At 36.9% G+C, this 9813-nt stretch overlaps 1 non-coding gene across 1 annotated transcript; it reads right to left on the bottom strand.

Annotated features, from left to right (window-relative positions):
- Positions 1-1817: 1817 nt before the first annotated feature.
- Positions 1818-1924, bottom strand: LOC128286338 (small nucleolar RNA R71). Its single transcript, XR_008276881.1, has one exon. It is a non-coding gene; the product is annotated as a small nucleolar RNA R71 (small nucleolar RNA).
- Positions 1925-9813: the final 7889 nt, after the last annotated feature.

Here is a 9813-nt window from a genome sequence, read left to right as displayed (position 1 = left end):
AACTGACTTGCTCAGGATGAATACGTGATCCCTGTTTCCACTTTGAAAAATCATTAAAAATTGTACAAAGCAAACTAAGAAATATAGTTTACATGCCTAAATTCCTTATTGAGACTAGTTTTAAATACAACAGACTTCAGGGTTGTTTGAGTTATGTACTGAGAGAAATTCAATTCGTAGTGGACAGAGGTCAGGCCAGTCGAGCTGTGTAACAGGGAAACTTTAACTAATAAACTGTACTAATATGCTGAACCAAAATTATAAAAAATTTATCAAGAAGCTTTATGAGTCTAGATTCAGGAAATTTTACGGATATGAATTTCGAGTTTTGTAACTCGAGTTATGATTTATTTAGTGAATATGACACAGCAGAGACAGCTTAATCAAGTGGAATAAGTAGTGAAGTTAAAGTAGACATACTTGAATTGTTGTGTAAACATGTTAGATTCTTAAATTAGTATTTACATACTACTTACTAAGCTATAAGCTTACTTCGTTTTCTCTCTTTTGTCTTATAGTGTTCTCCAGCTTGCTCAGGAGTCAAGGATCGTGAAGATCTACCCGCACTATCATACTTTGGGGTATTTGAACTAAATGTTTTGAATTATGGCATGTATAGTAGGCAAAAATTATTTTGTTATGTGTCATATTTGTCTAGGTTTAAAATATTAGTTATAGTACTCGACCAGTTACTTTGTACAAGCCATAAAAGTTGGCTAATATTGTTCAAGATATATGTTATACGATGCATTATCAAATGGGATGACATATTTCTATCTTGGTATATGTTATGTTCTGGTAATACCTTGTATCCTGTTCCGGCGACGGTAATGGGTAAGGGGTGTTACACCAATTCCATTCTCTGTGAGTTCTTAGTTTAGATAATTAGTTAGTTAAAACAAAACCTCTTTATTCTTAGGCTAGATAATAAAAAGACAATCATTACTAGTACTTTTAGTTCCTTTGGGTTCGACAATCCGGTCTTACTAAAACTATACTACTGTTCGATAGGTACACTTGCCTACATCGCGATAATAGTTAGTTTCAAGAACGATTAATTATAAATATTTAAAACCTATCACGAAATCACGCGATCAAGTTTTTGGCGCCGTTGCCGGGGAACTAAGATATTAGGAACTCTCAATTTTTATTACTTTAGCCATTTATTTTTCTTGCAATTTAATTTTTATTTATTATTATTTATTAATTCACTTTTTCTTTCTCTTGGCAGGTTTTATATGTTTTGACTAGAAGAAACCCGTCAGGACCACTACTTTTTGACGAAGAAATCAATCGCACAGTTCATAAAAACCAAAGAGAAATAAGGCGAAGCTTAAGATACACAGAGAACGAGTAAGAGGACAATACTCAACCCCCAACTGAAGAGATGGCTGAAAACCAAGACAATCAGCTACCTCCTGCAATTGCGGTTAATCAAAATCCTGCTCCAGGCACTATGTATTATTATGCTAAACCTTCTTTAACAGGAACTGAATCGAGCATAGTTAGACCTGTTGTAGCTGCAAATACTTTTGAACTAAAACCTAACACTATTCAAATGATACAACAATTTGTTCAGTTTGATGGTTTGTAGGATGAGGATCTCAACCCTCACTTAGCAAACTTCTTAGAACTATGCGATACATTTAAAATTAATGGTGCTTCTGATGATGCCATTCGTCTTCGGTTATTCCCTTTTTTCATTGAGAAACAAAGCTAAATAGTGGTTCAACTCATTTCCACGAGGGTCAATCACTACTTGGGAACAAATGACCAAAAAATTTCTATTAAAATATTTTTTGCCTGCTAAAATGGCTAAATTATGTAATGGTATCTCTTCGTTTGTGCAGATGGACTTAGAAACTCTTTACGATGCATGGGAGAGATACAAAGACTTAATGAGAAGGTGCCCTCACCATGGGTTACTGCTTTGGCTACAGGTTCAAACGTTCCATAATGGCCTAAATCCTTCGAATCGACAAATGGTTGACGCAGCTGCTAGCAAAACCATCAATAATAAAACACCTGAAGATGCCTATGAGTTATAGAGGAGATGTCACTGAATAACTATCAGTGGCAATTCATGAGGACTAAGCCAACTAAAACAGCAGGCGTTTATAATGTCGACTTAGTTACTATGATGTCAAATCAGGTAGAACTTCTAAATAAAGATTGATGGTTTACTTGGTTCTACTCAGGTACATCTAGTAATGAGGTGCGAGACGAATGGAGGAGGAGCATGCACAGAGTATCAACCCTTCAACCCTAGCATCAAGGAGGAACAAGTCCAATATATGGGTAACAATAACTCTCGATCCCAAAATAACCCATATAGTAACACTTACGATGCAGGTTGAAGGAACCACCCTAATTTCTCGTGGGGCGGTCAAGGAAATCAAAGACCACAACATCCTCCGGGTTTTCAACAACCACCCTATCAACAGGAAAAGAAGCTGAACCTTGAAGAGATGCTCTCAAAGTTCATATCAATGTCAGAAACCCATTTTCAGAACACCGTGACAGCACTTAAAAATCAACAAGCGTCGATCCAAGGGATTGAAACTCAGATAGGCCAGCTTTCCAAACTAATCTCTGAACGACCACAAGGTAGCTTGCCAAGTAATACTGAACCCAACCCAAGGGAACAACTCAATGTAATTAATATTCAAGATGACGAAGGCGTCGTTGAGCCTGAACCAGGACCGAGGCAATAAACTGTGGTAAGCAAAGGTCAAGGTGAGGTAGGTCATAATAAAAACAAATCAGTGAATGTCGAATATAAACCTCATGTGCCATACCCCAATGCGACAAGGAAAGACCGCTCAGATGAACAATTTGGTAAATTCTTTAAACTCTTAAAAAAATTACACATTAACTTATCGATTATTGAAGCTCTATCGCAGATGCCAAACGCAATGAAATTTTTAAAAGAGATTTTAGCAAATAAGCGGAAGTTGGACGAGGTGTCGCATGTGGAGCTAAATGCAGTGTGCTCAGCTATTCTGCAAAATAAGCTACCGAACTAATTAAAAGATCCAGGGAGTTTTACGATTCCTTGCTTAATTGGTAGTTTAGATGTTAATAATGCAATTGCTGATTTAGGGGCTAGTATTAACGTCATGCCCTACAAAATGTTTAAACAACTAGGTCTCGGGAAACCCAAACAGACTAGGATGAGCATTCAATTAGTAGATAAAACTCTAAGATTCCCTAGGGGTATTATTGAAGATGTGCTAGTTAAAATCGATAAATTTATATTTCCCGTTGACTTCATTGTTCTAGACATAAAGGAGGATAGAAACACTCCTTTAATTCTAGGAAGGCCCTTTTTAGCAATTTCTAAAACATTATTGATGTTGGCACTGGTGAACTCACACTCCGTGTGGGAGACGAAACAATCACCCTTCAAGCTCGTAATTCCGATAACACATTGGAAATTGAAGGTGATTGTCTAAACCATTCTACTAAAACTGACAATATGGTGCAACCTTGTTTGCAGGAAATGAGTCTGAAGGAAGTGCATGAGCCATTCTCAAGCAATAGTAGAGGACCTGTTCATGAAGATCGAAGGCTACAAAACAAGGAGCTAGATGAATGGAGGATGTATAAACTGAGAACACCCGACAAACCGAATCTGCTACAGAACGAGCTCAATACCTTTCCAAATCAACTTAAGGTTGGAGATAGTGTCTTATTAGATGCCGTAGATCCCCACATTTTTGCTACCACACCAAATGAAGAAATCCCTCTTATGGTACTCAGCATTTTCCCATTTGGTACGGTCGAGGTGAGTCATCCCAAGTTCGACACTTTTAAGGTAAACAACACCTATTTAAAACCTTATTTTGATGAGATTGATAGCAGGAATGAGGAGTATAAACTCCTCAAACCACCATGATCATTCAACGGAGAGGTAAGTCGAGCTTAGACTATAAATAGGAGCTTCTCGGGAGGCAACCCGATCACTAACTGTATTAACTTCTTTAAAATTTAGTCTTCAACACCTAACTTACTAACGGAGCTCTTGAATACAGGCTTTCCATAGAGGCACAGCCAAGCACACGGGCGTGCTTAGGGTCGTGTGAAAACAGGGAAAAGATTTCCCAAAACACGGGCTACGATAAAATGCCACGGCCGTACGACATGGCCGTGGTCGAGCCTGCAAAAACAACACGGGCGTGTGACACGCCCTTGTGGAAGAACCGTGGGTGAACCTGTTAAAACAGCACGGGGGTAAGACACGCCAGTGTCTAGCACCCGTGGTCAAACCTATTAGATTGACACGGGCGTGGGTCTTTATACACAGGGGACGGAGAAGCGAACAACGCCAGACATGGCCGTGCGACATGTCCATGTGCACCCACACGCCCAAGAAACACGGGCGTGTACAAAATGTCAGACGCGCCCAAATTCAAAATTCCCAAATCACACGGGCTGAAATTGGGGAACACGAACGTGTTACCTGGTCGTGTGGCCCAAAATCTATAAATACTGAGCACTATTCATTGTCTTCCCACTCAAAAAAACCCTAACCCTAGCCGCTGCAATTTCACACGGCCTCCCCGCTATGCCCGTGCGCCGCCCCCAACTCCATTTTTTACGCTCAATCCTCCTTACCTAGCGTTTGTTTACTTCTTTCTTGTCTATTTTAATGATTTCTAAGGCTTTTTATCATAATAATATGCAAGTTTTTATGTTATTTTCATACTTTTAAATGTCATAATCTAGAATAATTTTCATTTTTTCATGTTCAAGTTTTTTTTATTTCATTACAAGATTTCTTTACTCCATTTGATTAGTTAAAAGTAAAATATTCATGGTTAGGATAGGTGGAATATTCATGCCATTTTCAAATATTCTAACTCAATCCTCATACTTTTCAAATGCTTCTTGTTTATTTGTCAATTTGTTTTATATATCTTTTATTATTATACATGCTATTATAATGCAATGCCACAAAAGCATGCTATAAAATGGATTAGTTTGATTAGAATTATTAAGTGATGATAGTTGTGGCTAAAGTATTAATCATAATCTATGACTTTTTGAATTTAAATACATTCTTCCTTGTCCACTCATCCAAACAAAGTAATAGTTTTGATTGCAGGTTCAGAATGTCATCTTCACAAGGTAAAAAGGCCACTGTCCCTGCTTCAAAGAAAAAGAAGGGAGCATCATCTTCCTCGGGTCCTACCGCGGAAGTTCGTTACCCTTTCTTGAGGTTCCCCATCGGGCCCCAAGAAGAACTGTGCCAAATACTCCGGGCCCGACCTTTAATTGCGGGCCGCTGCATCGACTAGGCCACAGTAGAACAAGTTCAGTTGGCTGAAGCGATTTAGCCCTCCCAACCACCGACCCTTGGGAGCTTTTCTTTAGGATCATCGAACCAACAAACCTCGAGATCACAATGGAACTATGTTCAACGTTCCATCTTCAGACCGTAATGACGAACTACGATGATCTCGGCACGGTCCAGTTTCGCCTAGGCGGGTTAGTCTGCCAAGTCAGCGTCCCAGAATTCGGTACGGCGTTGGGTTTATATACGGAGAAATTCAAGGAGAAAACTGACTTACATGCTCTCAACCGCCACATCCATCGTTCTCCTTCACGGTGCTAGGACGCACTAATACCAGGTGGGGCCACCTACAATCCTAGCCGCTCCAAGACATCGGCTCTCCCTCTATTTCTGAGGTACCTACACGCCATTTTGGCTCACATGATTACAGGACGGCGAGAGAGCACTGGTGTCGTCAACACTCACGACTCCTACTTTTTATGGTGTATGTCGCACGGGCACGTCATCGACCTTGCCTATTTCATTGCCCTTGTGATTCAGCACCAGACGGAGTGGCATAGGAAGGGGGTCATCTCTATTGGCCCCTATGTTACTCGGTTGGCTCGACACTTCAGGCTCCTTAGCACTGCAGCCCAAGAATCATCCTTAACCCTCATTGTCCAGATGTCTCCACAAGGCATCTCAAGCATGCTTAGCATGAGGATGATCGAAAAGCACCGAGTAACCTACCCTCCTCATTATCGTCTGGCCCAATCTACCGAGGAGAAGGCCTACGAGGACATTCCTGATGATGTCCCTCCACAGCACGAAGACCCACCGACTCAGTAACCACCACCGCAGCTTCATATGCTGACATCTTTGAGCGCCTTACTCGATTCGAGCAGCAGTGTTTTCAATGATTTGACAACATTGATGCTACTCTACAATAGATTTGTCAGTAACTCCATATCTCATTGCCAGTCTCACCTCACGAACCATCCAGCGATGAAGATGTTTAAAAACATTTATTTATTATTTTATCTTTTTAATTTTTATTAAAACTACTTTTTATTTTTATTAGATTTTAGAATTTTATTTTTAATTATCAATTTCGGTTATTTCTTTATGAGTAATTATTCTTCCTAATATCCCCTAAAAAGTTCCTGATTTTATCACAGTTAGATAGAGCTCTTAAGCTCATCATCGCATAGGAACTAAAAACTCCACTGGGAAAGGTTCTCCACGACTGCCATGTCCTGATCGACCACGACCATAGCTACCACTAGATATAATATTCTTTTGGCACAAGACTTATGGACTAATGAACCTCTATCACCGCCAGAGTATCCTCCTCCACTCTCGCACCGATTACTCTCCAAAACTCCAATTCGAGGAATTCATCATATAGGTAGTTTCACTCCTCTCCCTATCTTATTTTTATATTCTAGTATCTACTTTGTACATTGAGGGCAATGTACATCTTAAGTGTGGGGGGTAGTTATTTCATTACCAGAGAAATCCCTGAATGACTGCCTTTGTAATATCCTGAATTAGGGCCTAATCGGAATAATGGTTTCGTGACCACAAATTCGAGATAGAAATAATTATTTTATAATTATTTTAGATGTTTATGATATTATTTCATGATTGTGTGAAAATTCCGTGATGAAATCCTATGCCTAAAGTGCTTAAATTGGAATTAGGGACTAAATCGAATAATTTGTAAAACTTGCATTCTAGGAGTTTTTAGTATGAAATTGTTTTGGAATATTAATTAGGAGGTCTTAAATAGCAATTTAACCAATTTCTAATTCTATGGACAAAAATTGGACATGGATGGAATTTTTGGAAAGTTTAGTAGTAAGGGCATTTTCGTCATTTAGTTATTAAAGTGAATTAAAAACAAAATTAAAAGCCAATTTTTGTCCATCTTCTTCATTAGGCCGAAATTTCAAGGGCTCTCCATATTTAGGGTTTGCTTCAAGCTTCCAAGCTCTATAGTAAGTGATTCGAAGCCCCGTTTTTAATGTTCTTTACGTTTTTGGAATCCCGATAGCTCGATTAAGCTTATGCTAGCAATAATTCAACCTAGGGTTCATATTTGGAAAAATACCCATAGGTGAAATTTGTGTATTTTGGTGTTTTATGATATAATATGAAGTTTTAGATTATGTTAGACAACTTGTACTACTCGATTTTAAGCAAAAACGAGTAAAAGGGCTTAATCGGTAAAAATACCTAATAGTCATAAGTACATGTTAGAGTGTGAATTTGATGTTTCCATAGAAGGGAAAAATGATCATCATGTCATAAAACATAAGAATAAGGGATGAAGTTTAATTCCCGAGCCTAGGGGCAAAAGTGTAATTATGCAAAAGTTTAGGGGCAAAAATGTAATTTTTCCAAATTTCATATTAAATGTTATTTTGATGAATGTATGTATTAAATAAGATTAATTTGGCATTATAGATCAAGAGAAATGAGATTCAAGTTGCGATCGAGGGAAAAACAAAGTTTACAAAGAATAGGCTCGATTGCTAATAATTTTGTACCGAGGTAAGTTCATGTGTAAATGTAGTAACATAATTTTCATTTTAAGCAATTTAATGTTGTTTATATGATATGATGCTGATTATTATCATGAAATATTATGCTTTGTGCTTATTGTTGAATAATATGTAATTATGTGAATTACTTGATGAGTATGAACTATCACCGAAGTATCGATTTCGATATTTTGTGGAAGACGGCAAAGATGTGTGATCGAGGAAAATGCCCGTTTGAACCTTGGGAATAGATTAGAATGCAAGTGACATGACATTAGGATGGTTGAGTTCCAAACTCGTTGAGTTGAGTCCGAGTTCACTTATGGATGCGAACGCCCGAGCTCGTTGAGTTGAGTCTGAGTTCACTTATGTTGACATCCCTAATTTGACCCTAGTCAGAAAGTGGTTTCGGGACCACAAAACCGAGACATAAAAATAATTTAATATTCATTTTGATGCATATAATATGTGTTAATTCATGTGTGACATTTTTGATGTTTTAACTTAGAGTTATAAATGTGAATTTCACTAAAAAAGGCTTAGTAGTAAACTTTGAAAGTATGATGGGGAAATGTGTGATGACTAGTTGATTCATGCATGCAAAATAGTGGAGTTGCATGTCAAATTTCCCTTTTAATGTTAGTGGAAGGTAATGATGACTTTGTTTTGGCATTTTTGCTTTGTATGTTAGTAAATAATGTTAATAATATATTTGTTTATATTAAAGAAAATGGTTTCATAAAATAGAAATAATAAAAGTTAATAAAATAAATGAATAAAATATGTTTGAGGTGAAAATAACAAGGCCATTTCTTCTTCTTCTTACCGTGAGTTGAGAAAGAAAATAGAAACCTTTGAGCTTAGGGCATTCGGCAAAAGAAGGCTTCAAATAAGGTAAGGTTCATGTTATTTTCTTTGAAAATTTGTGAATTTTGGTTAGTTTTGAAGCTTGCAACAAGACCCATGTGAAAATTTTTGTGTTCATGAAGCATGTAGCAATTGGTCATGAGCTTAATGGCGTATATTTTGTATGTTTGATGATTTTGGGAGGATAATTGATTCTAGTTGAGTATGAACAAACTAAATGTGCTTGATGGCTCAAATGAGCTTGGAAAGTTGGCCAATGTTGTTTAAGTTCATGAATTAGGGCATAATTTCTTTCGGCAAACTAGGATAAATTGTAAAAAAAAAAAAATTCTTAGCATTAATAGCATTTGCTTAATTGGTGAATTGAACTTTGAGTGGATAGGGTGAGCCCTTGTGACTATGTTGATTGTGAAAATTGGCAATGTGGGGGCTTATACAAAAATTAATGTGTATTGATAATAGTTGTATGAGAATTATTCAAATTAGCACCTAAGTGATAAATTGATTATGTAATTGGGTTGATTTTTGCATTCGACCATGAATTCAACTTGTCATTTGAATTGGTAGATAAATGCCGCATATTAAGTTGAGTAATTAAATTTATTTTAGCTTGATTTTGAATGAATATAAATTGAGATGTTCTTTATGTGTTATCCGAATTAGTTGTTCAATAAGATATTGGGCTACACTTAGTGAATGTGTTGAATGGATATGATAATGTGAAGTGCAAAAAGGGTATGTGAGAGAGTGAATTATGTATTTGTGCTTTCTTCAAATGAGGAAAATCTTATATTCATATACATATGTTTTGACTATAGGTGTGTTTGAAAAGTAGGTTCTTAAGTATTTGAGTTTGATTCCTTTGTAAGTTTTAAGTACTTAAATGGAATGAATATGAATTATGTATATGTATGTCTTATGTATGTACCATGTACACATAAGGACATTTGGCAATATGATTAAATTCTTGTATAAGAAAGAATGATAAATTAAGTGACTCTTTGCTTGTGAATGTGAATTAGATATAGATTAAATAAGCATGAAATCGAGTCATGGCATGTTTTATTAATTAATACATATTGAAAATGATATGTGATTGCCAAATGTGATTGTCAAGTGAATAAT

Source organism: Gossypium arboreum, chromosome 12, assembly GCF_025698485.1.
Source record: "Gossypium arboreum isolate Shixiya-1 chromosome 12, ASM2569848v2, whole genome shotgun sequence".
Taxonomy (NCBI): Eukaryota; Viridiplantae; Streptophyta; class Magnoliopsida; order Malvales; family Malvaceae; genus Gossypium; species Gossypium arboreum.
Note: the sequence above shows the minus strand (reverse complement) of the source record. Positions and strands in the feature narration are given on the sequence as shown.